Source organism: Rattus norvegicus, unplaced genomic scaffold, assembly GCF_021556685.1.
Source record: "Rattus norvegicus strain SHRSP/BbbUtx unplaced genomic scaffold, alternate assembly SHRSP_T2T unassigned-0000204, whole genome shotgun sequence".
NCBI lineage: Eukaryota > Metazoa > Chordata > Mammalia > Rodentia > Muridae > Rattus > Rattus norvegicus.
In genome coordinates, this window is record NW_028238921.1 from 10,856 (window position 1) to 27,500 (window position 16,645).

General features: G+C 45.4%; 1 long non-coding RNA gene across 1 annotated transcript in view; it reads right to left on the minus strand.

Moving 5' to 3' along the window:
- Positions 1-16,055: 16,055 nt before the first annotated feature.
- LOC147997251 (uncharacterized) overlaps positions 16,056-16,645 on the minus strand; it is an 18,536-nt gene continuing 17,946 nt past the window's right edge. The window contains exon 3 of the long non-coding RNA XR_015648053.1: positions 16,056-16,139. This is a non-coding gene — a long non-coding RNA (uncharacterized LOC147997251). The remainder of the gene's footprint in view (positions 16,140-16,645) is intronic.

The window sequence follows — 16,645 nt, forward strand, 5'->3', positions numbered from 1 at the left end:
TCGACCACCACCTTATCTGCACATTTTCAGCTCCTGCTTTCTAGAGTTACCAAGTTTATACACTACAGAGTTTAGCAAAGCAGGCCGGTTCACCGCACCCCCAGGGTCAGAGAACATGCTAGACCAGCTCTAGGGGATGGGCTGGGGGGCAGGGGAGGGTGGGAAGAGGGGAAACAGGCAGACTTAGGTATTCTAGTTTTGTTCATTCAAGATTCCACTTCTCTCTGTTGTAGCCCTGATAGACAGACAGGCAGGCAGGAATATTTGTTTGTTTGGCTTGGGGTTTGGGTTTGGTCCATTTGTTGGTGGATTTTGTTTTGTTTTGTTTCATTTTGTTTTTCGGGAAGTGTGGTGACTTAGTGCCTACACAAGCCAAGGCAGGAAAAATAAATAAGTAAAGATCTCTGAAACACAAATCTGGGGTGGGCTCTAGCATGGCCATGGACACACGCATGCACAGACGCACGCACGCACGCACGCACGCACGCATTGTAGACACGCACTCAAGGACACACTGGATTCTACAATGTTTGGTTTCTGAGTGTGTGTCATACAGAACCTAACAGAATATGTAATGAACTCTGGCAGTGACAGCAGAAACAACCTATGAGAAGGCGTCCTTGCAATATTAAAATGGCAGGCTAGCCAGGTGACAGTTATCTTAACCAATCTGATGTAGGCCTCATTCACACGGCATCTAGGCCTTAACAGTTAATTGTATCTGTTTCTTTATTTTCCTCTTAGGCCATCACATTGTTTTACCTAGACCTTTAACAGCCAGCAGCTACCAGCCTACAGCTACCAGTTTCTTTCTTTTCATAAAGAAACCCTGTCTGAAAAACTAGGGGAGGGAGACAAACAGATTAACAGATCTCTCTCTCTCTCTCTCTCTCTCTCTCTCTCTCTCTCTCTCTCTCTCGCTCTCTCGCTCTCTCGCTCTCTCGCTCTCTCGCTCTCTCGCTCTCTCGCTCTCTCGCTCTCTCGCTCTCTCGGCGCCTGTGTTTGTGTGTTCAACAGAGGAGGCAATGGCAGATAAATGTCTGCCCCTCCTCTGTAAGCCAGGCCACTCCATTACTGCCTTTCCTTTTTCTTAGTTTGTTTGGTTTATTCCAAGTTAATTGTATCTGTTTCTTTATTTTCCTCCTCATTTCTTTAGTTGAGTCAGGGGTCTTTGCACAAAAGCCCTGGAAATCAGTACCTGGATCAGGTCTGCAGCCTGCTCACAGAGTTCTACCCACCTTCACCTCTCAAGTGATGCAATCAAAGACATGCAGCACCACACCTGGCTTCTTTTCACATGTACATTTACTTTAGTTCCAATGCTCATTCAGGTCTGAGAGACGGGGGAGGGAAGGAGGGAAGAGAGACAGAGAGTGACAGAGAAACAGTTGACAGAGAGGGAGAATTGTAGGTTAATTATTGTTCCGTCTCCTCAATCACGGTCTACTGGTCGCCATCGTGGCAACCATGCCCCGCAACCCTACCTTCGGTAAGATCAAGCATAATGGCGGCAACCATATAATTCCTGCTTAGTCGCACTGAACACTCCGGTCATCACTACCTGTGGAGAATTGTAAGGGGGCTCCTCTGGTCTAGAGAGTAGTACCCTTGAATGAAATGAGGATCACAGCAAGCATTATTTGTTTTGAGATATAAGATGTGGAAAGAACTATATGTGTGGATTTACAGACAGACAGACAGACAGACAGACAGACAGACAGACAGACAGACAGACATACATACAGACAGAGAGGACAGGATAGGACAGGACAGGACAGGACAGGACAGGACAGGACAGGAGAAAAAAACAAGAACACAAACAAAAACTCAAAATGGAAGTCCGGTTCCAAATAGTCTCTGTCTGCCCTGTCGCTCTAGTGTTGGTGGTCCAGGTTATAAAAGCTTATACATGGGTGGGTGCGGGAAGTGCTGCTGGGTGTTCAGTTCAGGTCCAAGATTATTGCGGGTAACTAGACAACAAAGAAAGCAGTTAGACTGACTTCAACAGTGTTCGGTTTCTGAGTGTGTTATCACACAGAAGAGCCTAACAGAATATGTAATGAATTCTGGCAGCAACAGCAGAAACAACCAATGAGAAAGTGTCCTTATAATATTAGCAACTGCAACAAAATGGCAGACTAGCCAGCTAACAGTTCCCTAGCCATTAACTCATCTGACATAGGCCTTCTTCACGTTGCATCTAGATAGGTCTTCCTATCTTCCTCTCCAGTGCTGAGACCAAAGTGAGATCAAAGTCATGCATCACCATGGGTGCCTTCCTTTTCATTTCTTTTCTTTCATCCTAGGAAGTGAGTGTGTGTGTGTGTGTGTGTGTGTGTGTGTGTGTGTGTGTGTGTGTGTGTAAAGAGAGAGAGAAGGAGGGGGGGAGAGAGAGAGAGAGAGCTTTAGAGAGAGAGAGCTTTAGAGAGAGAGAGAGCTTTAAAATCAGCACTCAAGCCTTTTCTCTTCCTATCCCTATCCCAATCCCCCCCCCGAAACCAGCAGCAAAGCCACCAGCACTCGAGAGACAGAGGAAGATGAAATCTCTAGTCTGAGAAACAAGAGGAGGTAGATAAACATACCCCCCCCTCTCTCCTTCATAATTTGTTAAAGTGTTCCCTTTGTGTTGTGTGGACTCTACTTTATTAAGCAAGTTTCACATCGTACTATCTCCAAAGAGGAGTCAACAGTCTCTTGGCGTGCAGGCAGTTGTTGCCTGCTTTAAATATTTTTTGGTGTGTTTGTTTGTTTGTTTGTTTGTTTGTTTGTTTGTTTGTTTCAAAACCGAGGGCCTGCCTGCGTTCAACAGATCCAAACCCAGTTCTCAGAGGGGAAAATGGAGTCAAGTCCGAAGTCACTGGCATTTAGGTCATCGGCCATTGACAGTCATAGGAGATGGGAATATCGTCCTTTCTCCAATGGAGACTCACCTGGGTATGCATCAACCACATCTAAGGGCAGGCCTGGGTTAGTACGGGGTGGTGGATGGGGAGGAAGGATCTGGAAAGAGCTTTGCGATGGGAAACTATGATCAGAATGTTGCACAGAAAACAAAATTTGTATTTAAAAAGAAAAAAAAAAAAAGGCTATCCAAAAAATCTATCCAAAAATGAAAGGAAACAAAACAAAACAAAACAAAACAAAACAAAACAAAACAAAACAAAACAAAACCGACAGCAGAACTTTACTAACTGCAAATGCTCCATCTCCCTGTATCCAACCACTCCACTCCCAGATAGGTAGATGATAGTTTGCACTTCTGTCCCAGTTGGGTTAAGAAAAGGGGAACCACCTCTGTGGAGAGCCATCTCTCCAGCCCTTGACAAGCTTTATTTAACTAAACATTAAACATGAATCAGAAACGCCAAACCCTGTACATATATGGTCCAGATTCACCCTTACTTAGAAATCCCCGAGCTGGCAGGGCGAGGCTGGGAATTGAGAGTGAGCAAAAAGGGAGTCTGCCTCTTTCCCCCAGGGTGTGCTATCAACTCCATTACCATTTCCAAACAGCTGGGTGTGAGTCTAACTAAGGTTTCCTTCAGTCAGACATTTGCCAGGAGCCGGAGCCCTGACAGGACAGCGAGAGCGATGATCAGACATCATTTCACAGTGAAATCATCACTCGCTGATTTCAGGCAGAAAACTTTAGAAAACTCTAAACTCTAAAGAGGCACTGAAGCGTGCTAGGGCAGCGGCAGTACTTCCCCGACTGACCTTCAGGGACCTGCATATTCTCCAGCCCCGCCCCACCCCACCCCCTCTCAGCTAGCTCCTGTCCACCCCTCCCCCTCCCCCCCACATACAGGGAGGAGGCCTTGTGTGTGTGTGGGGGGGGGGGGCGGCAGCGGGAAGATGCAACTCTCTCTTGAGAGAGAGTTCGGGTCTCCCAAACAAATACATAACTAGAAACTTCATTTATTTACTTTATTTCATCGAGCATACCGTGGAAGAGGGAAAAGGAACAGGGAAGCTAGGCCAACTGGTCGAGCTCCTCCTTTCGTTTTGTTTCAAAAAGGAAAGGAAAAGCCAAAGAACCCCCTCTTTTTGGTGAAAGGAACAGAATGGTGAAAGTTGAAACATCGGCTCGCCACTTAATACTTTGGCTTTTAATAAAAGGGACAGCAGATCGACTTCCGAGTTGATTAAGAGAGAGAGAGAGAAAGAGAGAGAGAGAGAGAGAGAGAGAGAGAGAGAGAGAGAGAGAGAGAGAGAGATAAAAACCACAAAAAAAACGTTTTGTCGACCAGCCTCCTTTTAAACCTCTGTTACACAGGAAGACTGGTCAACCTCATTCCCCCCTCCCCCCACTCACACACACACCCCTCCCCCTCCACGGAGAGGTTTAATGAGAGAAGAAAGGTAGAAGAAGAGAGTAAAGGCCAGTCATGAGCACGTGGAGAGAATTTGGGAGGGGAATGGGGAGAGAAGGGACAAAGGGGAAGAGGGGAAGAGAGGAAGAGCAAAAGAGCAAAGAGAGGAGCAAAGAGAGCCAACCTCATATTTTATTTTTTTTTTAAAGATTTATTTATTTTATTTATGCGTAAGAGTACACTGTAGCTATTTTCAGACACACCAGAAGAGAGCATCAGATCCCATTACAGATGGTTGTCAGCCACCTTGTGGTTGCTGGTAATTGAACTCAGGACCTCTGGGAGAAATTTGTGTGTGTGTGTGTGTGTGTGTGTGTGTGTGTGTGTGTGTGTGTGTGTGTGTGTGCCCGTTAGTTTAAAAATCTGCTGTAGACCTCCCTTTTAATATCTGTTTAACAAATATTTTTACCATATTTAAATTTTATTTATTTTATTTTACTTAAAAATAATAATGAATAAAGAGTCAATGTGAATAAACAATAAAACAAAAATCAAGGTGATCGGGGTTGGGGATTTAGCTCAGTGGTAGAGCGCTTGCCTAGCAAGAGTAAGGCCCTGGGTTCGGTCCCCAGCTCCGAAAAAAAGAAAAAAGAAAAAAAAAAAAAATCAAGGTGATCAACAGATACCGACGACTGACATGGAAAAAAGTTAATAGATCGCCATAAAAACAGAGTAAGTGCGATGTAAACAATAAAACAGATGGGATGGAGAGATGGCTCAGCGGTTAAGAGCACTGACCGCTCTCCCAGAGGTCCTGAGTTCAAATCCCAGCAACCACATGGTGGCTCACAACCATCTGTAATGAGATCTGATGCCCTCTTCTGGTGTGTCTGAAGACAGCTACAGTGTACTCACATGCGTTAAATAAATAAATTAAAAAAAAAAAGAAAACAATAAAGCAGAAATTAAGACGAGGGACACAGAAGGACAAGGGAGATAAAACAATTAAATGTTAACAGACATAAAGTGGGAACGACGGGGTTGGGGATTTAGCTCTGTGGTAGAGTGCTTGCCTAGCAAATGCAAGGCCCTGGGTTCAGTCCCCAGCTCTGAAAAAAGAAAAAAGAAAAAAGAAAAAAAAAGAAAAGCGGGAACGAGAGGAAGGGCAAATATAGACGACTGAAACGAAATGATGGAATAAATTTATAAAATAATAATAAAGTACGAGTAAATACGAATAAATGGCAAACTGGACTTTAATAAATGTTTAAATCAAGGTGAATGACAAATACAATTTAGACAAAAAGGTTTTGAAAAATGAAAAGAAATAGAAAGCATATATGAATCAATAACAAGACTGAAGTCACAATGGCCTTTGAAGTGACACGGACGACAAACGTGAAAAACATAAATGAAATAATTTCGACAGCCACGGACATTCACATGGTGTGTTGGGAAACACCGCAGTCTTTATTTGGCGAGTAAAAACGCCTCGGGGAACTCTGTACATAGGAGGCTGGGAGCATGAATCACTCTATCTATCTATCTATCTATCTATCTATCTATCTATCTATCTATCTATCTTTTTTTTTTATTTTTCTCTCCCTTACATCTTCCCACCATACCATACGTTTCTCCTTATACAAATCCATAGATTTATATATGTTCTTAATTTCATTTTTTTCCTCTGCCACACAGCCCACCACACAGAACCTCTAGATCTCGGGATCCCCTTCTGCCAGCACCAGTGGCAAGGGCACAGCTCCCCAGAGAATTAACTCGATCCGAACATAAGCGCGACAAGAAATTAAAAGTTAAATCGGAAGTGAAACTGAAAATGAAATTTTGGCCGAAAATAAAATAAAATGAAAGGTATAAGTTTTGTGACAATCAAATCATAAATCCCAATTGGGCAAAAAATAAAATTACAAAGTCAAAATTTTGTCCAGTCCACTGTGCTCCTGTGGAATCCCTCCCTGGAACTTGCTCGGTAGAGTAGTCTAGTCCCAAACTCACAGAGGTCTGCCCTGCCTTTCTCTGAAACCTACAGAGCCAGTCAAAACCTACAATCCTTTGTTGTTTGTTTGGCAGTTTGGCAGTTTGTTTGTTCCTGGACAAAAATGTGGGCTCTCTCTGATTCCTATATGTCTGCATGCCAGAAGAGGGCACCAGAACATAAGAGGACACACCACACAGCTCCTGAGAATCCAGAGGGTTTTTTTTGTTTTGTTTGTTTTGTTTGTTTTTTCTTCCTCTTTTCTTTTTTTCCGGAGCTGGGGACCTTGCTCTTCCCAGGGCCTTGCGCTTGCTAGGCAAGCGCTCTACCACTGAGCTAAATCCCCAACCCCGAGAATCCAGGTTTTTGACCAAAACAAAAAACAACAACAGGGGCTGGAGAGATGGCTCAGCGGTTAAGAGCACTGACTGCTCTTCCAGACGTCCTGAGTTCAATTGCCAGCAACCACATGGTGGCTCACAACCATCTGTAATGAGATCTGATTGATCTCTTCTGGTGTGTCTGAAGATAACTGCAGCATACTCAGATAAATAAAAAACAAATCTAAAAAAATTAAAAACAACAACAAAAAACACAAAAACAAACAAACAAACAAAACCCCCAAAACTAACAACCTAGAGGGTAGATATCTGCCTGCCCAGGTCTTCTAGTGCTATTTAAGGCTTCCTGTAGATAATAAAGCTTGTGTATCTTTTATCCAGGAACAGAATCATCAAGGCAGGGTAGGAGAGAAGCCCTGTTTGGGATTAAACGTTTCTACAACGTAACAGGAGGAGGCGGAGGGAGAGGGGCTCCTCAGACATAAATCTAAAATAGTACAATGGATCATTTTGAAGGCGTGTGGGAGACAGAGTTTTTCTCTGAGTGAGTGTGGAACTCACTGTCCCTGAGCTCAGCTTGTGATGAGAGAGAGAGAGAGAGAGAGAGAGAGAGAGAGAGAGAGAGACAGGGATCGAATTTTCTGTGTCTCTCTGTCTCTGTCTGTCTGTCTCTCTCTCTCTGTGTCTGTCTCTCTCTCTGTCTCCCTGTCTCTGTCTCTCTTCCTCTCTCTGTCTCTCTGTCTCTCTCTGTCTCTGTCTCTCCCCCCTCCCCCATGCGTGTGTTTGTGTGTTCAACCGAGGAGGCAATGGCAGATAAATGTCTGCCCCTCCTCTGTAAGCCAGGCCACTCCATTACTGCCTTTCCTTTTTCTTAGTTTGTTTGGTTTATTCCAAGTTAATTGTATCTGTTTCTTTATTTTCCTCCTCATTTCTTTAGTTGAGTCAGGGGTCTTTGCACAAAAGCCCTGGAAATCAGTACCTGGTTCAGGTCTGCAGCCTGCTCACAGAGTTCTACCCACCTTCACCTCTCAAGTGATGCAATCAAAGACATGCAGCACCACACCTGGCTTCTTTTCACATGTACATTTACTTTAGTTCCAATGCTCATTCAGGTCTGAGAGACGGGGGAGGGAAGGAGGGAAGAGAGACAGAGAGTGACAGAGAAACAGTTGACAGAGAGGGAGAATTGTAGGTTAATTATTGTTCCGTCTCCTCAATCACGGTCTACTGGTCGCCATCGTGGCAACCATGCCCCGCAACCCTACCTTCGGTAAGATCAAGCATAATGGCGGCAACCATATAATTCCTGCTTAGTCGCACTGAACACTCCGGTCATCACTACCTGTGGAGAATTGTAAGGGGGCTCCTCTGGTCTAGAGAGTAGTACCCTTGAATGAAATGAGGATCACAGCAAGCATTATTTGTTTTGAGATATAAGATGTGGAAAGAACTATATGTGTGGATTTACAGACAGACAGACAGACAGACAGACAGACAGACAGACAGACAGACAGAGAGGACAGGACAGGACAGGACAGGACAGGACAGGACAGGACAGGACAGGACAGGAGAAAAAAACAAGAACACAAACAAAAACTCAAAATGGAAGTCCGGTTCCAAATAGTCTCTGTCTGCCCTGTCGCTCTAGTGTTGGTGGTCCAGGTTATAAAAGCTTATACATGGGTGGGTGCGGGAAGTGCTGCTGGGTGTTCAGTTCAGGTCCAAGATTATTGCGGGTAACTAGACAACAAAGAAAGCAGTTAGACTGACTCCTACAGTGTTCGGTTTCTGAGTGTGTTATCACACAGAAGAGCCTAACAGAATATGTAATGAATTCTGGCAGCAACAGCAGAAACAACCAATGAGAAAGTGTCCTTATAATACTAGCAACTGCAACAAAATGGCAGACTAGCCAGCTAACAGTTCCCTAGCCATTAACTCATCTGACATAGGCCTTCTTCACGTTGCATCTAGATAGGTCTTCCTGTCTTCCTCTCCAGTGTGTGTGTGTGTGTGTGTGTGTGTGTGTGTGTGTGTGTGTGTGTGTGTGTGTGTGTGTAAAGAGAGAGAGAAGGAGGGGGGGAGAGAGAGAGAGAGCTTTAGAGAGAGAGAGCTTTAGAGAGAGAGAGAGCTTTAAAATCAGCACTCAAGCCTTTTCTCTTCCTATCCCTATCCCAACCCCCCCCCCCAAACCAGCAGCAAAGCCACCAGCACTCGAGAGACAGAGGAAGATGAAATCTCTAGTCTGAGAAACAAGAGGAGGTAGATAAACATACCCCCCCCCTCTCTCCTTCATAATTTGTTAAAGTGTTCCCTTTGTGTTGTGTGGACTCTACTGTATTAAGCAAGTTTCACATCGTACTATCTCCAAAGAGGAGTCAACAGTCTCTTGGCGTGCAGGCAGTTGTTGCCTGCTTTAAATATTTTTTGGTGTGTTTGCTTGTTTGTTTGTTTGTTTGTTTGTTTGTTTGTTTCAAAACCGAGGGCCTGCCTGCGTTCAACAGATCCAAACCCAGTTCTCAGAGGGGAAAATGGAGTCAAGTCCGAAGTCACTGGCATTTAGGTCATCGGCCATTGACAGTCATAGGAGATGGGAATATCGTCCTTTCTCCAATGGAGACTCACCTGGGTATGCATCAACCACATCTAAAGGCAGGCCTGGGTTAGTACGGGGTGGTGGATGGGGAGGAAGGATCTGGAAAGAGCTTTGCGATGGGAAACTATGATCAGAATGTTGCACAGAAAACAAAATTTGAACTTAAAAAAAAAAAGGCTCCCGATATCTATCCAAAAATGAAAGGAAATAAAAACCGACATCAGAACTTTACTAACTGCAAATGCTCCATCTCCCTGTATCCAACCACTCCACTCCCAGATAGGTAGATGATAGTTTGCACTTCTGTCCCAGTTGGGCTGTCGAGGTTAAGGAAAGGGGAACCACCTCTGTGGTTATGTGATCCACACACGAAATAAAATAAAAGGAGCGGATAAACGTGCCTGGCATTTTAAGATGCTCAATTTCTTTGCAAGCTTCATTTTGTTTCATTCTTTTAAAGGTTTACTTATTTATTTTCACTTACATTGAGTACACTAAAGCCCTTTTCACATACACAGGGCAGTAGAGTGCATGGGATATCCCTTTGCAGAGGGTTGTGAGCCACCATGTGGTTTCTGTGGAATCGAACTCAGGACCTCTGGAAGAGCAGAGCGGTGAGTGCTCTTAACCTCGGAGCCATCTCTCCAGCCCTTGACAAGCTTTATTTAACTAAACATTAAACATGAATCAGAAACGCCAAACCCTGTACATATATGGTCCAGATTCACCCTTACTTAGAAATCCCCGAGCTGGCAGGGCGAGGCTGGGAATTGAGAGTGAGCAAAAAGGGAGTCTGCCTCTTTCCCCCAGGGTGTGCTATCAACTCCATTACCATTTCCAAACAGCTGGGTGTGAGTCTAACTAAGGTTTCCTTCAGTCAGACTTTTGCCAGGAGCCGGAGCCCTGACAGGACAGCGAGAGCGATGATCAGACATCATTTCACAGTGAAATCATCACTCGCTGATTTCAGGCAGAAAACTTTAGAAAACTCTAAACTCTAAAGAGGCACTGAAGCGTGCTAGGGCAGCAGCAGTACTTCCCCGACTGACCTTCAGGGACCTGCATATTCTCCAGCCCCGCCCCACCCCACCCCCTCTCAGCTAGCTCCTGTCCACCCCTCCCCCTCCCCCCACATACAGGGAGGAGGCCTTGTGTGGGGGGGGGGCGGCGGGGAGATGCAACTCTCTCTTTTTTTTTTCCTTTTCTTTTTTTCTTTTCTCTCTTTCTTTCTTTCTTTCTTTCTTTCTTTCTTTTTTTTTTCTTTTTTTTTTCTTTTTCCGTAGCTGGGGACCGAACCCAGGGCCTTGCGCTTGCTAGGCAAGCGCTCTACCACTGAGCTAAATCCCCAACACCCGCAACTCTCTCTTGAGAGATAGTTCGGGTCTCCCAAACAAATACATAACTAGAAACTTCATTTGTTTACTTTATTTCATCGAGCATACCATGGAAGAGGGAAAAGGAACAGGGAAGCTAGGCCAACTGGTCGAGCTCCTCCTTTCGTTTTGTTTCAAAAAGGAAAGGAAAAGCCAAAGAACCCCCTCTTTTTGGTGAAAGGAACAGAATGGTGAAAGTTGAAACATCGGCTCGCCACTTAATACTTTGGCTTTTAATAAAAGGGACAACAGATCTCCCTCCTATTTGGTTAAAAAAAAAAAAAGGAATTAAAACACCACAAAAACGTGCTGTCAGCCAGATTCCCTTTAAACCTCCGTTATAGAGGAAGACGGGTTTTTTTTAAGCATCATTTTAAATATATAAATATGTATTTGTGTGTGTGTGTGTGTGTGTGTGTGTGTGTGTGTGTGTGTGTGTCCGTCCGTCCGTCAGTCAGTCAGTCAGTCAGTCAGTCAGTCAGTCAGTCAGTGTCTTCTGTATGGAGAGGATGTGCTGACTCTGAAGCTATGATCTAGACACTTTCTAGATCACAGTTAAAAAGTTTTTAATAACTGTGTGAAGGAGACAGGTAGGGGTGTGTGTGTGTGTGTGTGTGTGTGTGCATGCATGCATGTGGGGGGGAGGGGAGGCTTTGATATCAGCACTCAAGCTTTTTTACTTCCTATCCCAATCTCCCCAAACTACCATCAAAGCAGCACTAGGGAGGCAGAGAAAGGTGAATCTGAGAGTTTCAGTCCTTCCCGCCCTACAGACGAATACAGAGAAACCCAGTCTGAGAAACTAGGGGAAGGGGGAGGGGGAGAGAAAGAGAGAGAGAGAGAGAGAGAGAGAGAGAGAGAGAGAGAGAGAGAGAGAGATCAAATTCTCTTGTGTCTGTCTCTGTTTTTCTCTATTCTCTCTCTCTCTCTCTCTCTCTCTCTCTCTCTCTCTCGTTGTGTGTGTGTGTGTGTGTGTGTGTGTGTGTGTGTGTTTGTTTGTTTGTTTGTTTCAAAACCCAGAGCCTGTCTGTAACAGATCTAAACACAGTTCTTGAAGGGGAAAATGGAAACAATTCCATAGTCTCTGGCAATGAAGTCATCTCCCATTGAAAACCACAGGAGAGGGGAATATTGTCCTCAACTAGGCATATATCAACCAGTATTTCACAGGCAGACCTTCAGGGAGGTGCAGATTCACCAGCCCTACCCTCCCTCCCATCCCCCCAGCATCCCTGCTCATCTCCTGTCCACCATTTGTTGATTCATTGTTGCTGTTGCTGTTGCTGTTGCTGTTGCTGTTGCTGTTGCTGTTGCTGTTGCTGCTGCTGTTGTTGTTGTTGTTGTTGTTGTTGTTGTTGTTGTTGTTGTTCCTGGTGTGAAGAACACTGTGAGGTAGCCTTCCTCTAATAAACCCTCTGGTCTTTAGGGATCCTTCACCCACTCACTCTCTGCCAGACTGAGTTCACAGCAGAAAACGCGTTTTTGAGAGAAACATGTTCCTGGTCCTGTGTGCCCATATTGAGGGAGGCATGAGAAAGGGATAACAAGGAAGGGAGACCCGGCAGTGGTAGGGGGCTGGGATGGGGTCGGGGGTGGGTGTCCTAGCTTGCTAATCCAACTGACCCACTTGCTGTGTAAATAAATATTTTGCATTCTGTGTCCCTTGTTTGATTTCTCACTAAATTCCAGATTGTCAATCTCCCTGTGTCGATTGCACAAGAACCCAAATGGGGATGCTGGGTGGTGAGCTGATTCCTCCCTAGAACACCTGTGCACTCTCTCATAGTCTCTAAGCTCCTTGCTGGACTCTTTTGGGCTTGGACCTGGCTGTCTGTAAGCCAGGAAGGAAGGAAGGAAGGGAGGGAGGGAGGGAGGGAGGGAGGGAGGGAGGGAGGGAGGGAGGGAGGGAGGGACAGGCCTCAGTTGAGAATCCCAATTTTCTAGTTCACTGCATCTGATGGCTGGCTGACCCTTCCAGGTGAATTGTATTTTTTTTTTCCTTTTCACTCCTTTATTTGAGTCAGGGGTGTCTGCACATAGACCTGGAAATCAGTACCTAGATCAGGCCTGCCTGCCTGCCTGCCTGCCTGCCTGCCTGCCTGCCTGCCTGCCTGCCTGCCTTCCTCTATCTCACAGAGACACAGTTCTAAACACCTCTGCCTCTTGAATGATGGAAATAAAGACATGCACGAACACCTGGCTTCCTTTCATTGTACATTTAGCCTAATTTCAGTTTTATTCATGTCTGGGAGGGAGACTTGCTTGTGTGCTGTAGTTCAATTCCTTTCACTGTGTGGTTTCCCCACCACCTTGGCCACCATGCCACGTGGAAGAGAAGAAGAGATGAACCATATTGTTGGCACCCATATAACAAACACTTGGTTGCTTCCTCTGAGCCCTCTGAGTATCCTTACATCTCTGTATTTTAAAGTGGTTTTGTTTTGTTTTTTATTGCTGTCAAACTCTCTCTCTCTCTCTCTCTCTCTCTCTCTCTCTCTATCTATCTATCTATATGTGTGTGTGTGTGTGTGTGTGTGTGTGTGTGTGTGTGTGTGTGTGTGTGTATTTTTTTTCTTCCCCCAGAGCTGAGGACTGAACCCAGGTCCTTGAGCTTGCTAGGCAAGGACTCTACCACTGAGCTAAAACCCCAACCCCTATCTCTGTGTTTTAAAAAGTAGACTCTGGAGCAATACCGGGCAGGTCTCCAAGGCGGGTCCTTCGCTTTATTTTATTCTTTTTGTTTTTAATTGTTAAAGATTTGTTTGTTTGTTTGTTTGTTTGTTTGTTTTATGTCTATTCGAGTACCCTGTAGGTGTCTTCAGACACCCCAGAAGAGGGCATGATTGACAATTACAGATGGTTGCAAGCCGCCATGTGTTGGCTGGGTATTGAACTCAGGACCGCTGTAAGAGCAATCAGTGCTCTTAACGACGGTGCCATCTCTCCATCCACCTACTTTATTTTATTCTCTATGCTCTCTTGTGCGAGTCAAGGTCAAGCAGGCAAGAAACACCCAAACAGATTGGTCCATCACCACTTTCTGAATTCTTTTTGTTGTTGATGTCAGGGATGTAAAGCAAGTTTACCCATGAAGAATTGTAAGGGAGTCCTTCTGATTTAGAGAATAGCAGCCTTGAAATGAAATGAGAATCACAACAAGCATTTGTCTTATTGTTTTTGTTTTTTTCTTCCTTTTTCTTCGGAGCTGAGGACCGAACCCGGGGCCTTGTGCTTCCTAGGCAAGCGGTCTACCACTGAGCTAAATCCCCAACCCCTACATTTGTCTTAAAGTCTGAAAAACACAAAACAAAACAAAACAAAACAAAACAACAACAACAACAACAACAACAACCAAGAACAAACCATGAGACCGCAGAAATCCTCAGGCGGAGGAGTAAGGAGCTAGTTTTTATTGGTTAGGGTATTATTTGGTCGGGTGGGGGTAGGGGTGGGGGTGGGGGTGGGGGTGGGGGTGTTGTCCTTCCTACACCTCTCTTGCATGAATGAGCTGAACATTACTTAAGCTTGTGTCCAAAACTGTCCATTTTTTAGATTGATCCCAGGAGGGAGGGAGCGAGCCGGGGATACAGCACACCCTCTCTGGCCTCAGAGGTCCAGGCTCCCGCTGGCAGGGCCCGAAGGGACTCCTGGGGGGAAAAAAAAATAAAGTCTCCGAGGCACCACCTAGCCGGTTTTATTCTTGAAGAAAAGCAAACATACATAATGGAATAAGGGAAAGAAAAAACCCTGTTTTCTATATACACAAGCAGTCGTAATTTGTTATAGTGTCCCCTTTGCGTAGTTTGGATTCGATGACTTTATTTTATCAAGCAAGTTTTAAACAGCGGTAACTCCAAAGAGGAGTCAACAGCCCCTTTAAGTGCAGTCAGTCATTGACCCTTTGGTCTGTCTGTCTGTCTGTCTGTCTGTTTCAAAACGAGGGAGGGCCTGCCTGCCTGCCTGCCTGCCTGCCTGCCTGCCTGCCTGCCTGCCTGCCTGCGTGCCTGCATCAGATCTAAATACAGTTCTCAGAGGGGAAGACAGAGACAAGTCAGAAGTCACTAGCACTCAATGGACGACCACCAACCTAAGGGCAGGCCTAGGGTAGAATTTGATGGACGGACGGACGGACAGACGGACGGACGGACGGATGGACAGATGGACAGAAAGGATCTAGGAGGAGCTTTGGGAAAGATGAAAAGCCTCCATTTCCCCCCAAAAGAACGAGCCCCAACAGCTGGGCTCTTCGAGATGAGTTATAAGGGGAACCACACATACAGTTTTGTATCACACATACAGTTTGTCATCATCCGTCAATACCAGGTAGACTTTTCAACGTATGTAGGTAGCTGTTGACAGGTCAGTCCTTTACTAAGCCTCATGTAAGCTCTGCAGGGTAAGCCTCAGGAATTCATCTGTGCGTCCCGCAGGGTATGCTTTCTTGCTTTGTTAAAGGCTAGACTTTGGTTGCTGTCTGTCTGTCTGTCTGTCTGTCTGTCTGTCTGTCTGTCTGTCTGTCTGAATGAATGAATGAATGAGCGAGGGAATGAACGAATGAGGAGGGGATGCACATGCCTATGGTTTTAAGATGCTTAATTTCTTTACAAGGTTTATTTATTTAAACATTAAACATTGGGGTTGGGGATTTAGCTCAGTGGTAGAGCGCTTGCCTAGGAAGCACAAGGCCCTGGGTTCGGTCCCCAGCTCCGAAAATAAAATAAAATAAAATAAAATAAAATAAAATAAACATTAAACATTAATCGGAAATAATGGAGTCAGCAGTTAAGAGTTCTGACTGTGTTCTTCCAGAGGTCCTGAGTTCTATTCCCATGGTGGCTCACAACCCTCTGTTATGGGATCGATCTGCTGTGTGTCCGAAGACAGCTGCAGTGTGCTGTTTGTAGGGTAAAGAAAAAAATACTAAAGAAGAAAAAAAAAAAGAGAGAGAAAAAGTTAGAAGCACCAAGTCAAGTCATGTAAATATTGCCCACATTCGGATTTAGACATGCCTGAGCTGTCAGGGCGAGGCTGGCTGAGAGCGAATCAGTGAACGATCGGACTCTTCCTCTCTCTGTGAGGGTGTGTCATGAACTCTATTACCATTTCCAAAGAGTTAGGTATGCTGGAGCGAAGTGGACCGGAAAGCCAAGGGAGGAGAGGTATGCCTACACGAGTCCACCCAACCCCCCCGCCCCCCCCCCCGAGGGAGACATCCTCGAGTGGTGGGGGGAGGGGCGAAGGTGTGGAGGGATAATTTCCAACAAATAAATCCCAACAAATAAATTACTAGAGACTTGATTCATTGATTTACTTTAAATTTATTGAGTGTATCGGGAAAGAGGGAAAATGGGTCAAGGAGGGAGGGAGGGAGGGAGGGAGGGAGGGAGGGAGGGAGGGAGGGAGGGAGGGAGAGAGGGATATCTTTTCCTCCAAATCTGCTGGTATGTAGTCTCAGTGCGTCAGAAAAAAGACTGCTTCTGGCCTCCTTTCTGATTACCCCAAGGCAGTCTGGTCACCGTGCTGTAATAGAAAGGGAAACCACAGTCAAGTCATGGGAGCGAGCGAGCAAGCAAGCAAAAATCATAAACAAAAGCAAAAACACGTCTGTTAAGTTGAGCAGAGCAGAGCAGAGCAGAGCAGAGTAGGGCAAAGCAATACAAGGTCACATTCCACAAAGGCTGATATAGTCTGCCATCTTGGTCTACAGAGTGAAAAGTAGAAGGAGAAAATGAATATCGCTTTGTGTGTCACAAAGTTTTTAAGTTGTAAGGAACATTGCAGGGCTAAACCTTCAAATCCTCAAACCACCCAACCCAAGCTTTCCTCCTCCTCCTCCTCCTCCTCCTCCTCCTCCTCCTCCTCCTCCTCCTCCTCCTCCTCACCCCCCATTGCCCCCCCCGTGTGGTGTGTGTGTGTGTGTGTGTGTGTGTGTGTGTGTGTGTGTGTGTGTGTGTGTGTTTGCGCACGAGCTCGAGCTCGGGCACGCATTTCTTTCACTGCACAACCATCATTGGAGGACGTTTAAA